Source organism: Artibeus jamaicensis, unplaced genomic scaffold (genome assembly GCF_021234435.1).
Source record: "Artibeus jamaicensis isolate MK-2021 breed Jamaican fruit bat unplaced genomic scaffold, CSHL_Jam_final contig_452, whole genome shotgun sequence".
NCBI lineage: Eukaryota > Metazoa > Chordata > Mammalia > Chiroptera > Phyllostomidae > Artibeus > Artibeus jamaicensis.
The window spans coordinates 3,911,516-3,939,368 of NW_026521837.1; the positions used below are offsets into that span (position 1 = coordinate 3,911,516).

A 27,853-nucleotide genomic window follows, 5' to 3' on the forward strand; every position below is an offset into this window, starting at 1 on the left:
TATCTTTAGAGAGGAATGGAAGGAGAGAGGGAGAGAAATATCAATGTATGGTTGCCTCTCATGTATCCCCTGCTGGGAACTGGCCTGCAACCCAGGCATGTGCCCTGACTGGGAATCAAACTGCGATTGTTTGGTTCACAGGCCCATGCTCAATCCACTGAGCTACACCAGCCAGGGCTACAGGTTTTGAAGTAAACATCTCTCAAGTAATCACAGAGGTAAGTGGCTGATTTCAAAGTGATCTTTGAATTGTACTTGTAATCTTAAGTAGCCACATCAGAGGTATAAATGTCTATTCTATTTTTAAACATTAACAGAAGGAGAGTCTACAGCCTCAAGTTAAGTATATCATAAAAATAGCTGCTATTGCCACTGAATTATGTTTCTGCTGCTAATATCAACTGAAAGTCGAAAGCTTTGGAGTGAAAAATTAGAAAGAAGCAACATGTATCCAACTCTGAAGTGAAGAATCAAGTTTTCTCTCAAAATTTAATTAAATTATGTCTCAGTTTCATAGAGAAGTTATCTGCCATTTCCTGACTATCTTTACATCTCTTTGTTATGAAATAGAGAAAGTAGTAAAGAAGAAGAAAAAAGTAAATCACACAGTTTCTGGAAACTTAGCCATGGCTGTAAACAAGCTATGGACGAGGCTTCCTGGGGCCTTCACAATGTGCTGCATCAAGAACACATGTTCTCAAAGAGCCGGGCTCATTCATTTCGCCCACGGCTACGAGCCACAACACAGCCAGGGGACATGACAGATTGGCTTTAGGAGAAAACTATTATTTTTCCTCTGTGACCAATGCTGTAGTTGTTGACATCATAGGTGGGAAGATGTAAGCTCAATCTGCAGTTAAAATGTTGTTTTAAACCAAATGGCCAATAACTTTCTTGCGGAAATAAAACTTCAGGGAACGACCCCTAGAAGTGAAGGAACACAGACAGCTGTGTTCCATCACAACAGACAGTTGCCTCCACATTAGAAGTCTAAAAAAGTACCTGAGTTTTTACATAATTTAGAAAGATAGCAATCTCAAAGTTAAACCAAATGCCTTTTTTAAAGGCTTAAAATAAATAAAATATGTTCTTGTAAATATTCTCAAAAAGTACCAAGACACTTATGATCATGGTTGTTTTTCAACAGAAGACAAATATACAGTGTGATCCTTTGCAAAGTTAAACTGTATCACTGAGGTGACCAATCTGCCTAATCAGAGGAACATGTTCTTGGAACCCTATTTTCTGAAGAAAAACAATGATAGAGATTCTCATTTTTTTTTAAGAAAAGGCTAATATGGAGGCCTGAGCAGCACAGAGGGCAGGGTGGATGAGGAGTAAGAAAATGGAGAAGCACCTGGTAGAGTTTTGCCCAGGCCAGTATGTCTTCTCCAACTGACAGCAACTCGCCATGGGTTCAAAAACAAATGCACCTCCTTCTTTATCACATAGATTTTTCTAAATATATTTTATGGTGTCAATGAATGAAAACCCTGAATGGAATTTGGTGTGGAAATTATCTGTGACCTCTCCTTCTTGCACATTTCTTCCATGAAGCACATGGCTTCTTTTTCTTCGATTTTATTGATGTCCCCATTTTCCAGCCCTCTGCCTGCCTCCACACAGCCACTGCTCCCTCTTCCCCCGGCCATCCCTATACCATTGTCTGTGAGATTATATATACATATAGTATGTCCAGAAAGTATCTAGCCATGTAGTATGAAAAATAAAGACATTAATTGAAGAAGATGCAAGAAACATTATACATAGGACAATAATACCTCAGTCCCCTTCAAAGTAGATACCTTGGGACCTCACACAGTTCTCCCAGTTGCCATCAGCTTCCCTGTCATATTTTCCTGAATCTCACTGATGGCTTGAAAATATCTTTCCTTTATAAGATGATTTTCGTTTTGGGGAAAGCCAGATGTCACACGGTCTCAAATCTGGGCTGTAGCAGGGCTGAGTCACCTGGGTGATTTGATGCTTCACCAAAGAACTCTGCAAGGGACATAATCAATGAGTGGATGTGTTTTCATGATAAAGCTGCCATTCACCAGTTGCCCCCTGGTGGTTTTCTGAATCATCCAAGTAGTTTTCCATATAGGAATGTTCAAGCTTAATGCAAAATTTGGTGCAGATTCATTGCTCTACTTTCTCAGTGATTTTGAATATGGTGGCCACACAGTACACAAGCTCACTTCAATAGCATCTACCACTCCGACTGACTAGTACAGTGAAGTCATTATTGTTCACACATGTGCATTCCAGTCCACTCTGCTTGGCTACCAGGTTATATCAATGTCACACAAACCTTTCTTGATATATTAACAGTGGCTGGACTTTTTCCGGACAAAAGAGATATATGCTTAATCCCTTACATATAATCCCATATACAGGGTCCAACACAAATAAGGCCCCTCTTTTATTACAAAATCTTTTATTATAAAATCATAAGGATGTAATTCCGTAACATAACAATCACACTCAAGCACACCATATGACATCTTAGATGAAATGTTCAAGTTAAAACTTTTAATTATTGCACTCATATTATTACCCTATCAACCATAGCCAAACAGGCATTACTTCTGCTGGACCCTGTATTTATTTGCTGAATCCCTTCACCTTCTTTCATTCAGTCTCCCCTATCCTGCCCCTCTGACAGCTGTCAGACTGTTTCATGTGTCCATGCCTCTGTTCATCAGTTTATTTTATTCTTTGGATTCCAATGATAGGTAAGATCACATGGTATTTATTTTTCTCTGACTGGTTTATTTCTCTTAGCATAAAAATCTCTAGGTTTATCCATGCTGTCACAAAAGATTTTCTTCTTTTTATGTCTGTGTAGTATTCTATTGTGTAAATGCACCACAGCGTTTTTATCCACTCAGCTACTTATGGGCACTTCGGGCTGTTTTCATGTCTTGGCTGTTCTAAATAACACTGCTATGAGCATAGGGATGCACACATTCTTTTTAATTGGTGTTTCACAATTCATAGGATATAGTCCCGGAAGTGGGATCACTGGGTCAAAAGGCAGTTCCATCTTTCATTTTTTAAGGAAATTCCATATTGTTTTCCATAGTGGCTATACCAGCCTGCATTCCCACCAACACTTGTTGTTTGTTGACTTATTGATGGTAGCCATTCTGTCATATGTTGGGTGATATCTCATTTTTACGATCAGGTGCTGAGGCAGAGGGAGACATTTGCAAATGGAAGAACTTCGCCCACTTGTCTCCTGGCAATACACTTTCCATTCTGTCTGCTCTTATGCAGTGCCAGACAGGAAACTTTGGAGACCTCTCCTGTATATCTAATTCAAATTTGTCTTGAATGAATTTTTTTTATATCTGTACTGAGTATTTTAAAAGTCATGATTCTAATTTTTATCTGCTTGCAAAATTCTAAGAAGTTCATCAAAACTAAATTTTCTTTTTCTGGGGGAATACTGGATGGAGGTTTTCTCTGCTTTGTTAAATCCATAAACATAAACTAAAATCTGCCTCTTGAGTAATCCAGCACTGGCTTGAGATTTAGAAATTGTCTTTTTCTCCTGTTAGATATCTCTTTGTCTTATTTTTCTCCCCAGTGGAATGTAGGTTAAGTATGAACGAAAACTATATTCCCGCTATGTACTCACAGCACCAAAAAGTAGCTGGTATGTACTTAATACATGTTGTAATTATTCAATGAAAAAGGCACCAGAGAATGCAGAGAAAGAGAATGGAAAAGACAAAAAGGAAGGAGGTAAGGCATTAAACAGATACAGTATAACTGAATTAGGCATTTGTAGGCAATGGAAAATGTTTCTGCATTTAGGAACCTCATGTACAGCAAGCACAATTTTCCTCATTCTTCCCCCAAGTAATTTTCATTGCATTTTTATAACAATATTATCAATGGCTTTTGTCTCTACAATTAACTAATCTCCCCATATTTAAAAAGAGTCTGAACCAACGCCTTCACCACAGTGCATAAATGTGTCAGTAGCTTGCACATCCTCCCCAGAGAAGAGTGGAAATATACCTTTAACTAAAATTGGCCTATTTATTTTAATAGCCCACAGTCAAAACTTTGCAGATTTAGTTAAAATGAGAAAGTAAGAGCTGTAAAATCATGTTTTAAAATTTTCCACTGCTGCCTTGGCTGGTGAGGCTCAGTGGATTCAGTGCTGATCTATGAACCAAAGGATTGCAGGTTCTATTCCCAGTCAGGACACATGCCTGGGTTGTGGACCAGGTCGCCAGTAGGGAGTGTGTGAGAGGCAACCACACATTGATGTTTCTCTTCCTCACTTTCTCCCTTCCCCTCTCTAAAAATAAATAAAATTTTTCAAAAAAATTTCCTAGTGCTTTAATGCTCTTGTTGAAATTGGCCCAAATTAAAACATTATGTTTCTGCTTTGCTTATTCTGACAACTAAAAGTTCTATTAAAATTAGAGGGAAAAAAATTTTGTCTTTACTCATTGTATAGTTTTAAAGAAGTAAATGTGAAAAATATAAGATAGTAGCATGGATATATTTTCAACCATACAAGACCAATAAATTGACATTTTTATTAATCCTTAACAATAATTTATTTTCTTGTGATTTGCTCTCATCCAAAACCTATAGGAGAAAGAAGCAAAAGCCCAATTAATTAATGAATCATTTCAGACTGGGCTGGGTTATGATAAATTGGTATGATAAGTTGAATATTAATTTGCTATTAAAAAGGACAAATATTGAACTCATACACCATTCCCACTGAGAAGGTATTACGCAGGCAATCTTTTTGAGTCTCACAGAATGTCTAAACTTTATGAAATCTCCCTTTTGAGCTCATGTAATTCATTTATTGCCCCTCTCTTTTCTTTCTTACAAGAATCTTCCACTGCTTCAGCAATAAATTTACACCTATTCACTGTTTCACTCTGAATCCCTGCCATCATGCTGGGTAAAGTCAATTGCCACGTGGTTGGCCAATCCAGTTGTCCTACTTCAGTTCTTTGTGCCTCTCAGTTCCAATTACTATGCACCTCCACTTCATATCAGCACCCATACCACCGGCTCTATGTTACTCAGAACTGTCACATATTTGAAATTCTGAACTCCAAGCTCAAGGTCATTGACACATCCTTTTGCATCCTCAGTTACCTCATACATGCTCCATTTTCTCCTCTGCCCTTGAATCTTTTCATTTGGTCCCAATTCATCAAGAGTGGTCCCACTATTTAATCTTTCTTTTTTATGACTAAGTATCATTTTGGAATCTCACCAGGCCCTTTAATTCCCATTCTTTCAGTCAATCTATCACACACACCAGGCAAAATGTTAGGCCTGGATCATTTAAACTGTCTATTCATTCCTCTTCTGTGTCTAGACTGATAAGGCATACTAGAGAAAAGACAGAAAGCACAATCATGAAGGTGATTGGTATGAAAACTTCGTGGAGTCCAGCTTCAGCTGGGCCCTCAGAATTCTGTTGCAGTCCTAGTCATTCTCTTATTATTTGTCCCATATTAACCATATGAAATCCTCCCAGGCCTTCTTCCTTCATTACCTACTTTGTCATCTTAACAAATAGCCTAATTCCTTATTTCATAGAGAAAACAGTCATCTAGTGTTTTCCTTCTCCCAACACTAAATTATTTATAAGCAACTTGCTATTTCTTTACTCATTTTTGTCCCAGTGAAAGAGCTCTCTTTCCATTTACATCCCATCCTCTCTCCCCCATTTCCCAATGCCCTCATGTACCTCCTCCTGTACATTCATATCCTTCTGCCCAACTGGGTCTATAACCTTTTCTATGATGGCTTCCCCCACCCTCACTTATAATTTTGCTTGAGTCTTTACTAACTAATAATAAAACGGAATAAAATCTTCAGTTATCTGTGTCTCTAAATACCACCTTGATTTTCCTTTCCCTTCAGAATTATCCTGGTAGAAACAGGTCTGTAGTTGCTGCCTTTCTTTTCTCACCTTACGTTTATTTATCTACCCAATGCAATCTGCCTTCTACCTCTCTCCATGGCACCAAATCTGCTGCTTTTGTCCAGATTGGCTCCAAATTTCAAAAATGAAATGGAAACTTTTCAGTCAGTGCTTTACCTTACCCTTCTGAAACATGGACTTCTGCATCCTTACTGAAATTATTTGTATCTTTCTCCCTCTACGTCCTTCATATCTTTGCTCAAGGCCACCACCTTCTTTTCTACCTACCCACACAGTGCAATTTAAAATGGGAACACTGGCCCTGGCTCGTGGCTTCGTTGGAGCCTTGTGCTGTACAACAAAAGCCTGTGGGTCCCATGCCTAGTCATGGCACATATCTAGGTTGCGAGTTCCATTCCCAGTCTTGGCATATACAGTAGGCAACAGATTGATGTTTCTCTTTCACAGCAATGTTTCTCTTTTCCTCTCCTTTCCTCTACTCCCCTCTCCTCTTTCCATCTTCTTCTCTCCCTAAAAGTCAGTAAGCATATCCTCAATGATGTTTTATCCAATAAAAAAATTGCAATAATGACCCCTGCATTCTCAGTCTCTCTCACTGAGAGAGAAACTTGGTTTACTATATTTTTCTTGTACTTTTCATCTTTAACAACATATAGAGTTTATACTTTCATTTATATTTCCTTAGTAACAAATAAGTTTATCCACTGTGTTCATTGATTTTTCTCACCATGACACACAAAGTAATAGCTCAGAAAATATTAGGAGAATCAGTCTCCTGCTTCTCAGGACAACAGTCTCTTTTGTTTTTTCTCTTGATTCTTGGCTTTTTCTCCATTTCTTTTGCAACCCCCTCTATATATCCCTTAGCTTTTTCTTTCTGTCATTCCCAAGTTCCCCTTTATAGACTCTTTCTCTTTTTAAAATCATTTTTGTTTTTCCACATTTAAAAAAATTGTTCAAGTACAGTTTTCTGCCTTTTCCCCCCACCCCAGCTCAACCCCCAACCCTCCCAACCTCCCTCCTGCCTCCACCCCCCAATTGTTGTCCATGTGTCCTCTATAAATTGCTAAGCAAAATAAGCCAAGTGGTGAAAACATCTCACCTTTAACAGGAACATAACCAACAAAACAAACAAGCAAAATATAACCAAAGACACTGAAAGTGAGAGCAGGGTGATGGTAACCAGAGGGGAAAGGAGAGAGGGGAGAGGGTAAAAAAATTAGGGGAAAAATTTTAGGGGAAAAGGGTGAAAGGTTTGCAGACTCTTTCTTTACATTCTCCCTGATGGATTCCAGCCACTGTCATGATTTGAACTATGTCTTTCTTATTAGCAACTGAAACATCCATAGTTCCAGTCCAAATCTTCCTTCTTATTTCAGGTGCATATATTTAACTTCTTCCTAACCATCTATACTTCATGGTCCCACAAAGAACTCAAACTGAATGTATCAAAACTCTTTCAATGATTTTGTCCTCCAACCTACTCACAACTTGGGTCTATATTTATTGGGTCTATGCTCATAACTTGGGTCTATATTTATTTTTAATTTTTTATTTAATCTTTATTGTATTTTTCCATTTCCACTTAGTTCTCTTACACCCCCTCCCCCAGCAATCACCACACTATAATCCATGTACATGACTCCTTTTTCCTTTTTGCCCAATCCCTCCGCCCTCTAACCTCCCAACACAGCTGTCCTCCTGCTCTCCATCTCTGAGTCTGTCCCCATGTTCCCTGTTAGTTCAGTTAGTTCATTAGATTCCACATACAAGTGAAATCGTATGGTATTTGTCTTTCTCTGACTGGCTTATTTCACTGTGCATAATGTTCTCCAGGTACATCCATACTGTAACAAAGAGTAAAATTTTCTTCTTTTTTATGACCAAGAAATATTCTATTGTGTAAATGTCCCACAGTTGTTTTATCCAATCATCTACTGATGGACATCTGGGCTGATTTCATACCTTGGTGATTGTAAATAATGCTGCAATGAACATAGGTATGCTTATATTCTTTCAAATTAATGTTTTGGGTTCCTTTGGATATATCCCAGAATTGGGATCACAGGGTCAAAAGGCAGATCCCTTTTAATGCTTTTGAGGTATCTCCATACTGCTTTCCACAGTGTCTATACACCAATCTACATTCCCAACAAGAGTGCAAAAAGGTTCCCCTCTCTATTTATCTTCTTATCGCACTTGTTTGTTGATTTACTGGTGATAGCCATTTTGACAGGTGTGAGATGATATCTCACTGTGGTTTAAATTTGCATTTATCTGATTACTGAGAGCCGATTACTCTGATTACTCAGCATTACTAGTGATGCTGAGACCTTTTAATTTGTCTACTGGCCACCTGTATGTCCTCGTTGGAGATTATATATATAAAACCTTCCATAAAGTACACTTTCTAAGAATAATATCTAACCTAAAATCTCCTGATGGAGGTAAATGTTACTATGAAGGTGAAAATGAATCTACATTTTATGCAACCATAAAGTGCTCAAACCACATCAAGAAATTTACAGTTCTAATAGTGTAAAAGTAAGGTATTTATGCATAGATCCAGGAAGCCTTTGCTCTCAACCCTCAGTGATATTTCTTTTTCTGTAATTTTGAATAATCATTAGGGTACAAATGGCATGGTATACTGAATTTTCCATTATAAATGAATAAAGATAAAATTAAAAATCCATTACCCTTTAAGTCATTTGCAACTACAAACCAAAACTATCAACCAGCAGTCATTATCTAGTAAATTTCACCAAGATGGTCACATTTTAATGATAAACTATAAGTTAAATCTAATCGGTACTATCTCCAAGTGCCAGAGAAAGTGTGACATGGGCAATAGATGCAACATGTTAAATGATTCTAAATAAATGTTGCATGTACAGTGTGACTGATACAAAGAACACAAGCTGAAAATTACAACCTGAGTTTAAATTTTACTTCTACTACTCATTTGACTTCAAGCAAGTTGAAAATAAACACATATCGGTCACTCATTGTCTGCCATTCACTCTTCTAATAATTTTACATTTTTCAATTGTCATGACAACCCTACAAACAGACACCATCATGTTTTGAGGTTTCCAGATGAAGAAACCAAGGGATGTAGAAGTAACGTAACTTATTATCACAGTTTGTAGCTGGCTGTCATGTTTCAAACCCAGATATTTTGACTCCAGAACCCATGCTATGTTTTGAGGCATTGCCATTAATAAAATTGGGGCATCATATCTAAAATCAGGGATTAATTAAAATAACACAAGAAAACATCATTCTTTAGATTTTAGAACACTATTAAATCTAAGCCATAGATTATTAGTCTAGTAAATTAATAAACTCCAAGTAGTAGTGTCTTTCTTTAATTGGGATTTGTATAACATCACTCTCTAAATGGATCTGAGAGGCAGTTTCCTTGTAGTGGATGCTCTGAATTGATTTACACTGATGAGTCTTAAGAATTACCCTTCAGGGACCTAGAATATAACATTAAAAGTTTACTGACAATCAGGGAGATCTCTTTGGCATCCTGGCAAATATTTTCTACAATAGTTCATTGCAGAAAAATATACTACAACTCAAAAGCTGTCATGTGTTCTCCCAATCAATGTGTTACCTTCATTTGTCATCCTCAAAAGATAAAATATGTGATTGGCTTTCTAAGTCTAGCAAAGTCAAGTTTTAATGTTATTTTTTAAATATTTTATTTACTTATTTTTAGAGAGAGGGGAAGGGAAGGAGAAAGAGTGGGAGAGAAACATCAATGTGTGGTTGCCTCTCATGTAAGCCCTACTGGGGACCTGGCCTGCAATGCAGGCATGTGCCCTGACTGGAAATTGAACCGGTGACCCTTTGCTTCACAGGCCCATGCTCAATCCACTGAGATACACCAACCAGGGCAAGTTTTAATGTTATTTAACAAAGACATTTATTTCTACAAGAAAAAATCTTGCCCAAGAAAAAGCAAGAAAAAGACAGACATGATTATTGTTTCCACAAGGCCTACAGTTGGGAAAAAATGTTTCCAGTAGGGAAAAAACTTTGTGTGAAAAAAAATAAAACACAACATAAAAAAGAAGTATAGTATGTCATAGGAGGACACAGAAGAGACAATGAGATGTGTCTCAAGTAGCAGATGTATGAATGGCCATGTTAACACATTTTTCATAAGAGAGAAAAATACACCATCTTTTTCTTGCTTTTGTGCCTTAAAAACTAAATATTAAGATATCAGTTCATTCCAAGGACTACCTGAATGCAGAATTAGATCCAGCTCATTGTCCTTCATACAGGGTGGGGCAAAAGTAGGTTTATAGTTGTTCATATGGAAAATAGTATAATAATTAGTTAACAGTAATACTAGAATAAACTCTGTTTTGCATACTCACAACTGTACACCTACTTTTGCCCTATTTTGTATAATAATAGTTTCAACAAAAATTCATCAGATCATTATGAACCATTAATTTGGAAGATCCTGTTGGGTCATTGACTATTTAAAATCACTTGCAGGAGCAAAGTAAAATGTGGACTTTATTTCTTTTTTGTAACAGGAGCTAAATTTGTCTTTTGAAGTGTCAAACCTTAACTCAGTTAGGAACTGAACTGTCCCATGCTCTTTTCATGCCATTCTCTGGTTCTATTTGATCCAACAAAAACTAATTAGAGCATAATATATGTGTACAAAGAGTTAGTAAAATCTTTTCCCTTTTTCCCTTACAATTTGACATTCAATTCACTTTCGATGTGTTCCCTTGACAACCTAATAAAATAGGTAATGTCAAGTAAGTTGCTAGGTAGCATTGCTTATGGTAAAAATAAACTCTTTGATTAAGTGAATATGGAGTGGAAAAAACTGTGAATGAACAATAAATAGCTGATGAGGACAGCATAGCCTTACACCCTTGTAACTGGGCAGCGTTTTGCAGAGACTGTGGGAGCTCTGCGTGTGCTATTGTTACAAGAGATGAGATATTGGCTCTTGTGGTATATGAGGCCTTTCAGCCAAGGGAATTTTTTTATCTGCACCACCTGAAAATCACTGTTTTAAATGTAAGGTGTCACTTGAGGAACCGTGCTATACAGACTTCATCATGGACTTGATACAAGGTGCAGTGGGGGGGGGGGGGGGCAGCAAAAAAAGATTTGGAATGTCCAGAATTCGAAGTGTATAGGAATATTGGAGAGACATATAAGATGTCCTCACCCCCCCCCCCACCAAGAGACAAATAGAGCCAGGGCCAGTGAGAGCTGTTTTGCATAGCAACAGTTTTGCAGCTAACCTCTGGAATAATTATTTAACATATCTATAACCTTTAACTGGTTTCATAGATATGTTAAATAGCTGTGGCCAAGTTTTGAGCCAAGGAGGGAGAAGGGAGTGGCTGGTACCCAGGATGTAACTAGGGGCTGTGCCCCTGAAGGGAGAGGGCCTGTGAGAGAGCTTGTAAAAGATGGGCTCCAGGACATGAGGGGATAACTGCCCAGGTGAGGAGAAGGCCACTCGGTTTGGGGCAGAGTCAGGACCCCTGCAGTCATGTAGGGGAGAACCATGCGGTTTCAGCAGAGTGAGGATCCCCTCTTGGCCAGGTAAAAGAGAAAGCCATGTGGTTTTGGCAGAGTGCAGACCCCCTCTTTCCCAGGTGAAAGGGAGAACCACACAGCTTTGCCAGAATGGAGATCCCTGCAGCCAGGTGAAGAAGAAAGTCACATGCTTTTGGTGGAGTGCGAACCCCTGCAGCTTTGGTAGAAGAGGCCCACGTGGCTTTGGGGTGCCCCCTTTGGCCGCGGGGCCTGAAAAGCAACAGAGACATTGACTGGAACTTAGTACAAAAGAACTCTTGCCAGTGGACCATGAGAGAGTGCCACATAACTTTGGATTAACTTGAAAGCCTGCACAGTGACACAGCTGATGGTGCCAGTGGTCTGCAACACAGACGTGTGCTCTTTTCCTGATTTACGGTACCCGGAGTTGGGACAGTGGGAGAAGGAACTGCTGTGTGGGTGTAGGTGTATACCCTAAAGGACTTTGATATTTTAGTGAAGGCATTAAGCCTAAATAGCATTAAATAAACATTTTGTTTCCTTTTCGCAAATCTCTGGCATTGAGAGATGTCTTTCCAATTGGCAGCAGACAGAAGAGCCCAGTAGGTATTAGTATTGTGTCCTTGGGAGGGGCCCCTGTTCTGTAGCAGTTTTTGGCATCCCTAGGTGGGCCAAATATCCCCCCCCCCAAGATCTGTTGTTCTGTAACAGACTGAGGCAAAGGGCTACTTCCACATAAAACAAATACCTGATGTTCTGTTGGCCAACTGGGATTCATCCTTCTAAGCAAATTTGAGGACAAGTGTGACTTATGCTAATCTTAACAGTTTGATTATTCAACAGGACCTAAAAAGACCTGTTAGCCCTGCCTTCAGAGTTTAAAGTAGAAAAATTATTGAGAACAGAAAAGTATTTTATTATATAAAAATTAATAAACACACAAGGATGATGTTTCTGATTGCCCTCTTTAATATACCTTATGCCTGGGCTCATACTATGTACTGCACCTAGTACAAGAACCATATGTCTAACATACAGTATTAACTGAAGAATGGTTTGTTGAATGAATGAGTAAATAAATGAATTAGTGAGTGAATGAATGAATCATTCTCACCAATACAGTAGATGAAGGAAGCTGAGGCTTCGTGTCTCTTAAGTTTTATGTGATGCTAAGCCAGCTCTCCTGTTCCCCCAGCTCTGCCTTCTTAATTTTGAATCCAGTTATTGATCCTCTTCCTTATATTCTGTGCAGGGTAACTTCCATTTGCATCTCCGGATCTCCTTTCCAGCTTTCTCCAATCAGCCCTGTGCCCAGGAGGCTTACCAGCATGGAACTCATTAACAAACTGCCTTGATCTCTGACTTCCTGTTGAGCTACTAAGGGACACCATAGAAATTGAAAACAGGGAGAGGGGAGGGGCTGGAGTATTTGTTCCTCTAGCTCTCTCCTTGCAGGGTGCATCAGGTTGACTGTGAAGATCACGACCACCGCAATGTGGCCCTCTCCACACTATATATTATCTCCAGGTTTCAGGAACCACTGTTCCCTCAACCCTCATGCTTATGGTGGGTAGTAGCTTCCTGTTGTTACTTTCCCCAGCAGATGACACTACCCCTTTTTATTTCTCTATCCCCTGTCCACATGTTTAAATGGGTCCCTGTATTAAATACTCCTCAAATTCCAAAGGTTCATTCATCTATCTATATTGAGAAATTTTAAAATACTGTTTACTACAGAAATCTTCCACTACTTATTTCTTTCATATGAACTTGCAATATCAAATCATCTCAATTATTTATCATGATTGTTTTTTAACAATAAGAACAAATCTGTATTGTTTCTAGTTGCTGCAGATATAAACAGAAGAAAAGTTATATGTTCAAGAATTTTATTTCTTGTTTATAATGTTCTTTAATTTTGAAACTTGAAGTTAACAAGGGAATGCCATACTAATTCCATTCTCCACTATCAGTGCAATATATTATGACAGCCTTCATAGTGTATGGTTTTCCTTTAACATTAAAGCTATTTTTTTGTAAAGTCTTCAAGACATTTGGCATAGTTGCTGGTCTAAATTAAGAATATGGTCTTTCAAAGTGTAGACATTCACAGAATAAAAAAATTTTCAAGGCAAATGAGTTTCACACCACACAAGAAAAGATACTTCTGTTTAGTTTCTTGGGATACATTAGAAAAATCTTTACAAATAGTCCTACTAGATAAATCAGCCCTAAAGTCAAAATAGCTGGTAGATTGTGAATTGTGGTTTTTAAGGCTGCTAGAAAGGACTTTTTAAGTTTCTTCCCTTCTTTCTAATTGCCCTTGATTATGTCAGAACCACCTTCTGTAATTTTTTTTAAAAAAGAACTCTATCAACACAAAATTAGATATAAATTTAAAATGCAAAAATTTATTAAACTAAAATTTAGTTATAGCTATTTTTCCTGACTGGATAGTTACAACAAGGTAGGGGATCAATGGTCAAAAAGAAAAAGGCTGGGAACACTGAAGACAAACATCATCTAATTCATATTTGTGCAAAAGGCTGGCCTTGTACCCAGTGCTTCCAGATTTAAAAAGAATTACTAATATATGTCCCCTTCCTTGGTAATGTCACTGGGATTTACATAAAGGTTGTGAACCTGTTTAGAAGCATTTTGTTTTTGCTCAACATCTTTTAAAAATGCTGTTATAAACTATGTGGAGTCAAAGTCCCTACTTAAACCCAAAGGTGACCTACCAGTCTAAGGAACTCATGGGTGACCCTCCCGAGTATACATTGACATAACTTGAAAGGCATTGACCTTGATGACAGAGAAAAAACATGTATGGGTTTTCATTGCATTTTGTTTTGTATCTGGTGCACAAGCACTGAAAGAAAATAAGATGTAAAGGTTAGGAGAATGCTTGAGTTCTTATTCAACCCCTCAGGATATTCAGAGCACAAATCAGGAGCTGCATCAGAGGCAGAAGCTGCAGAAGTATTTTCTGCAGCGTTTTTTTTTTCCAAAACGCTTTCCATAAGCAGTGATGTTTCATTATCAAGGTGATAATGTGCCACCCAGAGGTGGGACAACGTTTGTCACCTATTCTTCATGAATGCCAGGCCAGCCCTGACCTTGAGGACTGATGGCATTCTGAGCAGCAAGACACAGCACCTTTAACACAGACCTCAGCATTTTTACACCTGACAAGAGGGCTGCTTCATAAGTAAAGGCTGGATGCAGGGAAGGTGGAACCAAAAAAGAAACAACTGGTAGAAATACTGTAAATGTTAGCAGATTAGTTCAAGAAAACACGTGAGGACTTTTTAGAATTTCCCTGAAATATTTTCTATGTGTGCAAAACACCAGGAAAAAAAGAGGAGAAATATCTGGTAAATAAAAATTGAAGTCCATTTTTCAGCAACTACAGAGCTGAGAACTCCCATACTGTGTAAAATAATACATAACATAGTAATAAGAGCCTAGACTCTAGAGTCAGTACCTCAGTTCAAACGCTGGCCTACCACAATAGCTGTACAACCTTGGGCTAGAGTAGGGCTTCAGTTTCCTCTTCTGGTTGCTGTGAGGTTTCAAGGGCTCATTCATGCAAATGGTTAAAATAGTGATTAGTAATCATGACAAACATCTCAGTGTTTCAATTTGGTTCCATTTGTTCTCACAGACTGATGATGTCAGAGACATCTGGAAACAGAGGTTAAGCGGCATTCTCTAAGCCAGATAGGTATTCTGGCTTTCTCTACCATCCCAAGTCAATTAGAGTAGCAATTGGTACATATCATATAAATATCCATTCGAGTCATGTAAAAAAAATAAAAGTAACAAAAGAGTCTTGTATATTTGATTCTGGATTGACTAGTGTATATTAATAATATTTTGGCAAATCATAAATGAGCCAGGATTTTGAGAAGCTCATTCTGTTTGCAAGTCTGAAATTAACTTAATCAGAAAAAGTTTATAATTTTAAACTAAAATTGCAGATAATAATAAAATACCTTCAATTTTTTTTAATTCCAAAAATGGAAAAGGTCTCATGGACACAGACAACAGTGTGGTGACTGCTGTGGTGGAGGGTAGAGTGTGGGCAGAGATGGAAGGTTATAAGGGGGATAAATGGTAATGGAAAAAATACAATGCAAAACAGGGAAACAAAACAATGCAAAAAGTAGTGTGTGCTCCCCCCAGATTTTACAATTCACATCTCTGCTCCAATAACATCTATCTTGGGTGGAACAGGTATGTATTTATGTACTGTATTCATTTCTCATCTTTACTACTGTAATTCTATTCCCAAACTTCAGAATCTGTCACCTAACCTATTGCTTCCTAGTAGCTTTCTGACCCCAGTCTTGACATCCACACAGCAGCTGAAGTGATCGGTCTAGAACATAAATCAGAGCACAACACTTTCCTACCTCCCAGTGTCCCATTACAAATGAATGACATCTGAAGTAATTATCGCCGTCCACAGGTTCTGCGTTAATAGCCTCCGGCTGCCTCTAAGGTCTCATGTCCCTTCATCTTCCACCATTTACTACACACCAGTCACACTGTCCTTCTTTCTCTTTCTCAAACATATGAAGCTCATCTTCACCTCTGTTTATTTGCTTCCGATGTTCCTTCTTCTTGAAATACTCTTTTCCCTAATCTTCATGTGGCCTCCATCTCACCATTCAGGTATTAGCTAGAGTATCATATCCTCCAAAGGAAAGGGTTTTCCTAGCAGTTCCCCCTAAAGTTACCGATCTCACCTCCTGTTTTCTACATATTGCCCCATTATTGCTTTATATAATTTATCAGTATGTGCACAAGTGAATGAATTAATTAATTAATTACATCTGTCTCCTCTAGTTTTTAACCTCCAGAATATAAACTCTTTGGGGAACATAATTACTTCTATGATATTCTCCATTATATTCTCAGTGTCTAAAATAGTGCATGGTGTACAGTATCATACATATAGTAATAAGTTGATTACTGACTAAATAGTGTCTACCAATGTTTATTAAATGGCTAAAATATACTTTTCTCTGTTCAAAATATGAGGCTATACAAACATAAAATAAACTACCTATCCCATGAGATAAAAAGATAAACAAATTATTGAAATGCAATGTGATATTCTGTGTTCCTCTCCATGCTTCATTAATATGAACTACATAAATTATTAGAACCCTCTAGTTTGTTAGAGTGAGCCATTAGGCTGTACAGTGAGTACACTGCCTTGTCATTATGACGTATGCCTAAACTCCTTAATGTTTTTGGTTCCTGTCATTTTGACAAATTCAAATTTCTCCCCATTAGCCTTGCTGCTTCAAATCTCTTCTTCCAGTTAATTCAAATTGCATTCTCTAAAATCTCCCCTTTTCGTCACCATGACTACCTCACCACACTCAAGTTTGTCCTCTGATTTCCTAGGTCTTAATAATTCAATTCAGAAACTGCTTGAGTGCTTATGAGCCCAATGAGTGTGCACATCTTTTCTCAGCACTCAAGGCCCTGCATCTCTGTGTCTCTCACTTCTGAACAGATCACTTCATTTATTTCATATTTTCTCCCCTTTTACCTACTATTTGGGGAGTACTTCCACTTCAAATACTACATGCTTTGCTCCCACCTGTTCAGCCAAACCCAGCTAATATCCCATTAATTATAAATTCCTACATAACAAAATACAGATCATAAGAAAGCAATAATTAAACCTCGTTCTAGCACAGGTTTCTATTACACAAAATTCAGTGTTTGTCACTAGTCCTTAAGGTCATATAATATTAAGGTTCTTTTTTAAAATTATTTTTATTTAACTATTGTTCAAGTACAGTTTTCTGTCTTTTACTCCCATCCCAGCCACCCACCCAGTGCTCCCCACCTCCCTCCCATTTCAACCCCCCTTAGTTGTTGTTGTATACTAGTAGTAAAAATATTTAATAAGAAAATTTAATATAAAAATATTTGTACAGTGACTTGGCCTAAATTTAAAAATTAAAAAGTTATTTATTTTTTTAAAGTAACATAGGTTTTCTTAATAATTAAATATTCTAATTCAAAAAATTATAAAAAATGTTTTAAAGCTATTATATCAATTTATAAGAGAAAGTTTATAATTTTCAACTAAAAATGCAGATCATAATAAAGTATCTTAAATATTTTTCAAGAATTCAAATTATTTAAAAAATATTACATGAATCAATTTATTATAGCATCCATTTAGGCACAAAATTGAAAGAAAATTCTAATATGTTCTAATTCCAACTAGAAATTTGGAATTTTACTGTTCAAAAGTGGCTTAACATTCTGAAACATGAAATAAAAGATATTAATTTGACTTTGAATAGCCAACATTTTAGTATATTTCTTGGAAGATCATTTTTATGCACTCTCTGCCTAAAACAGGAAAGTATGAAGAAAAGTGAAGTATGGACAAAAATGAGTGAGAACTACTGCACAAACTATGGAGAACACCAATGCAAATTTTGCAATCATAGTAAAAGTTTTAGGAGACAAACTATTGTCATAGTCCAGTATGAGTAGAATTCTGTGTGTAGAAGAATAAAGAAACTTTACTAAAAATTTTCTAGAATCCAGGTAATTATATAACACATGAAATGAAGGGAGAAAAGCCAGGTCCTAGGAGTCCCAAAGACTTCAGTTCCTTGACTCATACTAGTAAAACAGCAGAAGAACCCCAGAAAGAAAGAGGCAGACTAAAAAGTAAACTGATGGAAAGACATATTTCATGCAAATGGAAAGGAAAAAAAGCTGGGGTAGTAATATTTATATAAAATAAAATGGATTTTAAAACCAAAACTATAGTAAGAGATATGAAAGGACACTACAAAAAGGAAACAATCCAACAGGAGGATATAACCCTAGTAAGCATTTAGGCATTTAGCTTTACCTATTTAGGTGTTCCTACATAAAGGGATCAACAAAAATAAAATCTTAATAGGGGATTTTAATAGTCCATTGACTTCAAGATCTTCCACACAGAAAATCAACAAGGAAACAAGGCCTTAAATAACACACTAGATCAAATACATTTAATTGATATCTTCAAGGCATTTTACCACAAAGCAGAATATATACACTCTTTTCAAGTGCACTTGGAACATTTTCTATGATAGACCACAAGTTAGAGAACAAAACAAGTCTCAATAAATTTCAGAAGATTGAAATTTAATTAAGCATCTCCTCTGACCATAATGCTATGAAATTAGAAATCAATCACAAGAAGAAAACTGAAAAATACACAAAGACATGAAGCTAAATGACATGTTATTAACAATAAGTGGGTTAGCAATGAGACCAAGGAAGAAATCAAAAGATACCTTGAAACAAATGAAAATGAGGACACAATAACACAAAATTTGGGGGACACTGAGAAAGCAATCTCAACAGGAAAATTCATAGCATTGCAGTCCTGTCTGTCTCACGAAACAAGAAAAAGCTCAAATAAACTATCTAACTTTACATTTACAAGAACTTCAAGAAGAACAACAAAGCCCAAAGTGAGTACAAAGAAGGAATAATAAAGATCAGTGCTGAAATAAACAAAATAAGTCTAAAAAAACAATATAGGACATCAATGAATCCAAAACCTGGTTCTTTGAAAAGATAAACAAGAAATCTTTAAACATACTCCTCAAGTAAAAAAAGGGATCAAATAAATAAAATCAAAAATGACAGAGGAGAAATAAGAACTGACACCAAAGACAGACAAAGTATGTAAGAAAATATTACAAAAACATATATGTTTAACAAACTGGACAACCTGGATGAAATGGATAAATTCCTAGAAACAATCTTCCAAAACTAAATCAAGAACAATGAGAGAATCTGAATAGACAGATTACACCTAGTAGAATTGAAGTAGTAATCAGAACACTCTCAAAAAACAAAATTCCTGGACTGGATGGCTTCTCAGGTGAGTTTTACCAAATATTCCAAGAACTAACACCTCTCCTACTCAAACTATTCCAAAAAATTCAAGAGGAGAGAAGACTCCCCAGCTCATTTCACAAGACCAGCATTATTCTAATTCCAAAACCAAATAAAGACATTACAAAAAATGAAATTATAGGCCAATATCCGAGATGAACATAGATGCTAAAATCCTCAACAAAATTTTAGCAAACAAATACATAAAAAAGATCATATGCCATAAAAAGTGATTTTTATTCCAGGGATGCAAAGTTGGTACAATATTCCTAAATCAATAAATGTGATACACCACATGAACAAATTGAAGGATTAAAACCATATTATCATACCAATAGATGCAGGAAGGGTATTTGATACATTCCAGCATCTATTTTTGATAAAAATCTCTCAGCAAGTGGGACTGGAAGGAACATACCTCAATGTAATAAAGGCCATATATAACAAACCTACCCCCAGCTTCATACTCGATGGGCAAAAACTACAAGCATTCCCCTTAATATTAGCAACAAGACAGGGATGTCCACTTTTACCTCTCATATTCAACATAGTATTAGAAGTTCTAGCCACAGAAATCAAACAAGAAAAAGAAACAAAATGTATCTAAATTTTAAAGGAAGAAGTAAAGCTATCATTATTTGCAGATTATGTGATGCTGATACTTTACATAGAAATCCCTAAATATTCCATCAAAAACTACTAGAACTGATAAAAAATTCAGTTAAGTAGCAGGATAAAATATTAATATCCAGAAATAAGTTGCATAGATAGGAAGAATTAACATTATTAAAATGTCCACAATACCCAAAGCAATCTATAGATTCAACACAATTTCTATCAAGGCAACAATAACATATTTCACAGAACTAGAACAAATATACCAAAAATTTTTATAGAAACTGAAAATTCCTCAGATAGCAACAGTGATCTTGGAAAAGAAGAATTTTGTTGGAAAAATCATGCTACCTAATATGAAACTATTCTATAAGGCCCCAGTAATCAAAACATCAGGGTACTAGCATAAAAAGAGACATATAGATCTGTGGAATTAAGAAAGAATCTAGAAATAAGCTATGCCTTATAGTCAATTAATATTTGACAAGAAGCCAAAAACATACAATGAGTATAAGGCAGTTTATTCAATAAATGGTGTTAGGAAAATTGGACAGATACATGAAGAAACATCAAACTAAAACACCTTCTTATACTACACATGGGAATAAATTCAAAATATATTAAAGGCTTAAATATTAGACTCAAAACCATAAAAACCCTAGAAGAAAACATAGACAGTAAAATTTCAGACACTCCTCACAGTAATATTTTTTCTGATATATCTTCTCAGGCCAGAAAAACAAAGAAAAAATAAACAAATGGGACTACATCAAATTAAAAAGTTTTTGCACAGCAAAGGAAATGATCAACAAAATAAATATAACCTGCTGAATGGGAGAACATATTCACTGATACATCTGATAAGGATTTAATATCCAAATTTATAAAGAACTAATAAAACTCAACACCAGAATCAAACAATCTGATTTAACAAAAGGACAGAGGACCTGCATACAGATGGCCAATAGACATGTGAAAACATGTTCAACATCACTAATCATAAGAGAAATGCAAATTAAAACCAAAATGAGATACCATCTCATACCTGTCGAGTGGCTATCATCAACACATCAACAAACAACAAGTTCTGGTAATGATAAGGAGAGAGGGGAACCCTTCTGCACTGTTGGTGGAAATGCAAATTGCTACAGCCACTGTGGAAAGCTTTATGGAGTTACCACCAAAAATTAAAAGTGGAACAGCCTTATGACCCAACGGTTCCACTTCTAGGAATTTATCCAAAGAAACCCAAAAGATATAAGCACCCTATGTTCACTGAAGCATTATTTACAATCAACAAGATTGAAACTATTTTGGAAGCAGCCCAAGTGTCCGTCATTAGATGAGTGGATAAAACAGCCATGGTTCATCTACACAATGGAATACTACTCAACCATGAAAAAAGAAAAATTTTTTGTGACAGTATGGATGGACCTAGAGAACATTATGCTAAGTGAAATAAACCAGTCAGAAAAAGACAAATGCCATATGACTTCACTTGTATGTGGAATCTAATGAACAAACTGAACTAACAAGCAAATAGAAACACACTCATAGAGAGCAGGCTGACAGCGAGGTGTGGGGGGAGGGTGAAGTGATTGAGCAAAAAAGAAAAGGAAATCATGGCCATGAACAACAGTGTGGTGTTTGTGTAGGGGGCATGAGTGGGTGGAGGTAGAAGAGCATATAAGGGGAAATAAATAATAATGGAATAAATACAATAAAAATAAACTTTAAAAAACAGTAGAAGGAAAATCAAATGTCTTTTGTTTACCTTTGCCTTTAAGATAAAGATGTTATTCATACTTATACCTTTGACTTATTTTCTTAAACAATTTTGAATACCTTACAAAATTAAGAATCAAAATCTTAATGGAAATAAAATTATCATTTAAGTGCACAAAACAGTTTTATAGTTTGATAATTTCTGATATTTACACCCTGCAATATTTACACCACTACCCCAATGAAAATATAGAATACCTCTATCATGCCAGAAAGTTCCCTCATGTCACTTTTAGACCATCCCCACATCCCTTACACAACCACTAATTTGATTTTTATCACCATAAATTAGTTGTCTGTTCTTGCACTTTATAAAATAGAATCATGCAGTGCTATAATATTTCCTACCGAGTGACTTTTCTCAAAATAGCATTTTTAAGATCCATGTATGGCATGATATGCAACAATAGTTGATTCTTTTTTATCAATGGGGAGTATCTCTGAATGAATATATCACAATTTGTTTAATCATTAACTTTATTGTTGAAATTTTGGGTTGTTCTCATATTGGGGCAATTATAAATTAAGTTGCTATGAACATTCTAATACAATTATTTTGTTAAAGTATGTTTTTTGCATAAGTAAATTTTTCCTGGGTAAATAAATATCTAGGAGTAAAATTAGTGGGCCAAAGATAGATATTTGTTCGCTTTTTAAGAAACTGCCAAACTACTTTCCAAGGTCGTATGTTCCATTTTGTCTTCCCGTTCACACAACACGAGAGAGTTCCAGTTGCTCCACATATCGCAGACATATGGCAGGCAGCTTTTTAACTGCAGGCATTCTAGTGGGTACAATATGAATTTTAATTTGCACTTTCCTAATGACTAAAAATGCTGATACTTTTTCTATAAATGACTAAAAATGATGATCAGCATTTCTATATCATTTTTTGTGAAATATCTATTCAAATCTTTTGCTCACTTTCTTTAAATGGCTGTTATTTTATTGTTGATTTGTAGGAATTATTCAAATGTATTCTGGAAACAAATTCTCTATCAGACTTTATATTGCAAATACATCTTTCCAGCATATGATTTACCTTTTCATTTTCCTGGCAGTCTCCAAACAAGCACAGTTTCTAAGTTTTGGTCAAGGCTGACATAATGTATTGTTTTCTTTTACGATTAATACATTTCGGCTCTTATCTAATAAATTTCCTGCCCACCCCACAGTGGAAAATATATTGTTTGCATTTTTTCCAGAGGTTTTTATCACTTTAGCTTATATGTTTAAATCCATAATTGTCTCAAATTAATTTTTGTTGGTATGAAGTAGAGCATAAGGTTTATTTTTTCTATGTACTAATATTAATTAGTAAATTTTAAGTTAAAGATTTTGGGTAAGAAACATAATAATACAAAACATCTGACATCACCACTTAAAAATGGTATTTTTTTAAACATTTGCCAGTCTTCTTTTTGTTGCTGTTGTTGTTTTAACGCAGCTCATGTCCCTACAAGAGTAGTCCAAACAAAAGTGGGCTGAAAATGGTTCACGGGCCCACTCACTGCTCATTCCATTTGTTTGTGACCAAATTCCACTGTTTCTGATGATATTTGCTGGAAGGCCCAAGCTTAAGAGGTTTCATAGGAGATCTCACACATACTGACATCAATAGGCACATTGAGCAAATTATATCATCTGCTGTTCTTACGAAATGCATGAACACTGCCAATGATCTGGCCTTCCACCCAGAAGGCCACTTTAGCTACCATCCGCAAACTGTGCAGTTGCCCTCCTGACTAGTTGAAATATGGCATGGTCACCAGCCATCTTTTTAATGAGTAGACCATTTTGCAGACCTCTTTTAGAAAAATATACCACAATGCTAACTTGCAGGGATTTTTAAAATTCTACCAAATAAAATAACCCCCAAAACCAGCACTTTAACATGACATTTCATAATGAGAATTATGAAATCTCATTATTTTACTAAAATGGTTTTAAATCTGTGATTTCTATTTAATGTAGGTACACACCAGAATTCTTGCTTTAGGGAAACCACAAGCTCCACCATAAAAAAAAAAAGAAAAGAAAAGCTGTGTGAGTGCAGATTTTATCTTGCCCAAAGCCTAACAAAAGAATGACAATTATTTTGAGTAGATAACAAACCCAAGATGTAAGCTGTACCTATGAACAAAATCTAAAAAATTCTAAAAATAATAGTTATGTTATTCCAATCTTAAAATTCTGTCAATAAATTCAACCAGGGAAAAATAAAAATGTTTCATTGGTAGTAATTTTTAGCATAAATATTCATTGGTTCATGATCACAAAGTCAATAAAAATATTGTAGGAAAAATCAATACAATTTTGTAGTGATATCATTAATGTCCAGAGAATTTTTTAAAAATTTGTCTTATTTTCAGAAGTCACCAAGTCTCATTCTCTGATAAAATTAGATATTTATACCACATAAAAGTTTTGTCTTTATCATATTTTATTTTGATACAGCACTAATCTAAACTATTTCTAAATGGGGTGTTAACATATATTTGTTGTGATTTTTATGTAAAACTCAAATAACTGGTACAAAGTGTTATACTCAAAGAAACAAAATGCAGCTAACAAATGTAATTCTAATTCCTAGTTTCACCTCTGGAAAAATATTAAAGAAGATTCCATTTACCTAACCAGCTTCTTTAAGATCTTCTACCCTTTTCATTCCTATTGATTTTCAATTTTCCCTGCTCCTTAACTCTTGTCACTCTCAGGTTCAGCTCTCTTCCCTCAACCTTCTCTCCTGTCTTTACGACTTTCCTTTTGCTCTTTTCTTTTTATCCCCTGCTATTCTCTTTTCTCTTAAGATAATAGCTTCATGCAAGTACCCATCTATTGGGTACTATTCTAATTGTAGATTCTACAATTCAGCCTCTATGGATTATTCCAATCTGCATAATTAAATTGGTTAGACAGGGAATAGAGAAAAACATGTCTCCTCACACATTAATATTTTCTGTCCCTTTTACAGAAAGACACAGGAAGACAAGGAAGACACAGGAAGACAAATGTTTTCCTGTGTCATTGCCATTGAATTGGTATTAATTCAACCTAGATTGTTTTAATCCTCTGGTCATTCACTAAAAAATACTTCAAAAATATGTAGTGAAAAAGTGATTTACTAAGATACACTAGAAAACTCTCTTCAGAAAATCTCAAGATATTTTAAGTTACTCTGCATTACAGGGTATTTCCAGCTAGTAGGTATCTGCCAATCAAACTTGACAGAAAAAATAAAGCAATTTTTTAAACTCAGTCAAGGATAGTAAAGTATTTGGTGTAGGGCTCTGTCTCCCAGATTAAATCTGTCTCTCAGTGAACACCAACCTTTTCTAAGGCTTGACATGTGCAAACATACCTTACTCGTCTTCAAAGCTGCTTTCACTGGCATTATAAACTTTCTTCACTTTAACAGAATGAAGAATCTTGATTAATTCAAAGAAAATTAAGTCTACTATCATATTTTTTTGTCACCAGGTGAATATACACCAGTTGTTTCACAAGATAATATTCGATTCTAACCATGATGAATTCTTAAAGAATCACTTCCAATTACACTGCCTGATAAACAAAAATATAAAAGCCCTTATCTCCACACCTACTTAGTGGGAAAGATTCAAGCTGATGTTGTGTAAAACATAGGGCCACTGGATATTCCCATGCTAGAATATAAAGAAGGTCACAACTTAAAATAATCTGCATTTTTTTAAATAAGATAAAAGTGAAATTTGTGACAAGGAAATTATATGGTCTACTCCTAATGAATGAATCCAAATACTTAATTCTGCATGATCCCTGGGAATATCACACTTAAAAATCACATTTTATCAAATGTGAAAGACCCAAAGGATAATAAATACTAGAAGTTTCACCATCTTGCAAAAGACCACTATAGTTCTACATCTGCCCAGGCTAAAAGATCCTCACGTCAAATGTAATTTTAATACATGCTCTAGCCCAGCCGGGGTGGCTCAGTTGATTGGGGTGTCATCTTGTGTACCAAAAGGTGAAGAGCCTGACTCCCACTCAAGGCACATGCCTACATTGCAGGGCCCCTGTTGGCACGTACGCAGGAGGCAACTGATCAATTTTTCTCATGTTAATGTTGCTTTCTCTCTCTGTCTCTCTCTGTCTCTCTGGAATATATATATTAATTAATCAATTAATTAATTATATAAACAATTATATAAATAATTAATTATCTAAATAATTATATAAATAATTAATTGATTGATTTCTAACAATTTTTTTAATTGTTTTTCAAGTAAGGTTTTCTGCCTTTTCTCCCAACCCTCCCCACCAAGGGGAGGTGGAGGGGATGAAGTGAAATCAATAAATATATTAAAAAAAATAATACATGCTCTATTTTCAAAGTTATACAGATATACGAATTTTGAGTTTTAATTAAAAAGCATCTCCTTCAGGAAGCTTCCCATGATGAAAAAAAAAGCATTTTGCACCTTATGTAATTTTAACATTTAGCACTTTATTCAAATTTTATTCGGCAATTAAATACAGCTATTACTCAACGCCTTTTTGACTTCTTTGATGTCAAGCAAGCCTATAAACTATACCTATATAGGTTTTTTGTTCAATAAATATTATAACACTAAATATATACTTTTGCTCTTCACTGTCATGAAACGTTTTTTAGCCCTGGCTGGTGTAGCTCAGTGGATTGAGTGTGGGCTTGTGAACCAGAGTATCACGGTTTGATTCCCAGACAGGGCACATGCCTGGGTTGCAGGCCAGTTCCTGGCAGGGGACACACGAGAGGCAACCATACATTGATATTTCTCTCCCTCTCTCCTTCCTTTCCCCTCTAAAGATAAATAAATAAATAAAATCTTTAAAAAAAAGTTTTTGAACTATAAGTCTGATAAGTATGAACATTTCTGGTAGGAATTATATAGACTGTATTAAAACTACTTGTTAGGGTTTTTCTTTACTGTGTTGAGTTTATTTAGCTAGTTCATATTTATATTGTTTCCTTTTTCTGTTAGCAATGGTCTTCTAGTTTCTCAAGATAACCAGGCAATGTTTCTATATTTTCCTAGTACTTATCTCTATTGACCCACCTTCAACACAGTAATAATTTTAAAACTAATATCACTCTTTTCAGATTGTATGTCCTTTCCCTCTAATTCCTAATTCTCAGAAAATAATTTTATCTCCTCCTGCAACAGAGAATACAGAATCTGTTTGTACTAGTCAGCACACAGTCTAAGCTGTTATAATAAAGAGGTCCTGAAACCCAGTATTTAAATAATATAGATGTTTATTGATTTCTGACATCACATGCACAGGTAGATAAGCAAGCAGTCTAGATTCTGATCAGTAGGACAGTTAGGACCACAAACTGATGACACGCCCCTCACATAAGGAAAACTTGTGGTTTTATCTCTGTTTCCAAGACCAGCCGCCAACTTAAGTCATTTTCTAACCAAGTGGAAAGAGAAAGAGCTATCTGGGTCAAGATGCTTCATTTTTCCCAGAAAATGCAGACATCCCAATCACATCCCATTGGCCAAAACATTGTCACAGAAACACACTTAGCTGCAAAGGAGGCCATATGCCCACCTAAAATTCAGGAAGTTCTTTACTAATAAGAATAAAGAAAAATTAATGCCAGAGGACAATTTAGCATTCTCCATCAAACCAATACACAGGAATTTTTTTAATTATTTCTGCAAATTACAATTCTAACCCTAACCATAAACCACAGAAAATGTATCTTGATGCACACCCACTGCTTTTTATTTCCTTCAGTTAGTGGAGGATCTATTATTCATCCTCCTTTCATCTTGGACTTATTATCCAGGAGCCTTTCTCTAGCACTTACTCTCTTTCTTCTTACCTTCGAATACTCTATGTCTGCTGGCTTCTTCCCATCAGAATTTATACCTTTAGATCTCTCCATTTCCACTTTTTAATTTGCTCCAGCTATTTTCTTCTATAACCCCCTTCTTAAACTTAATTTTTTTTGAGGGCAGATGTCAGTGACCTTTATTTTGT

The 27,853-nt window shown here is 35.9% G+C and overlaps 1 protein-coding gene across 3 annotated transcripts in view; it reads right to left on the reverse strand.

Moving 5' to 3' along the window:
• MAPK10 (mitogen-activated protein kinase 10) overlaps positions 1-27,853 on the reverse strand; it is a 340,107-nt gene that overhangs the window by 208,200 nt on the left and 104,054 nt on the right. The window lies entirely within an intron of this gene.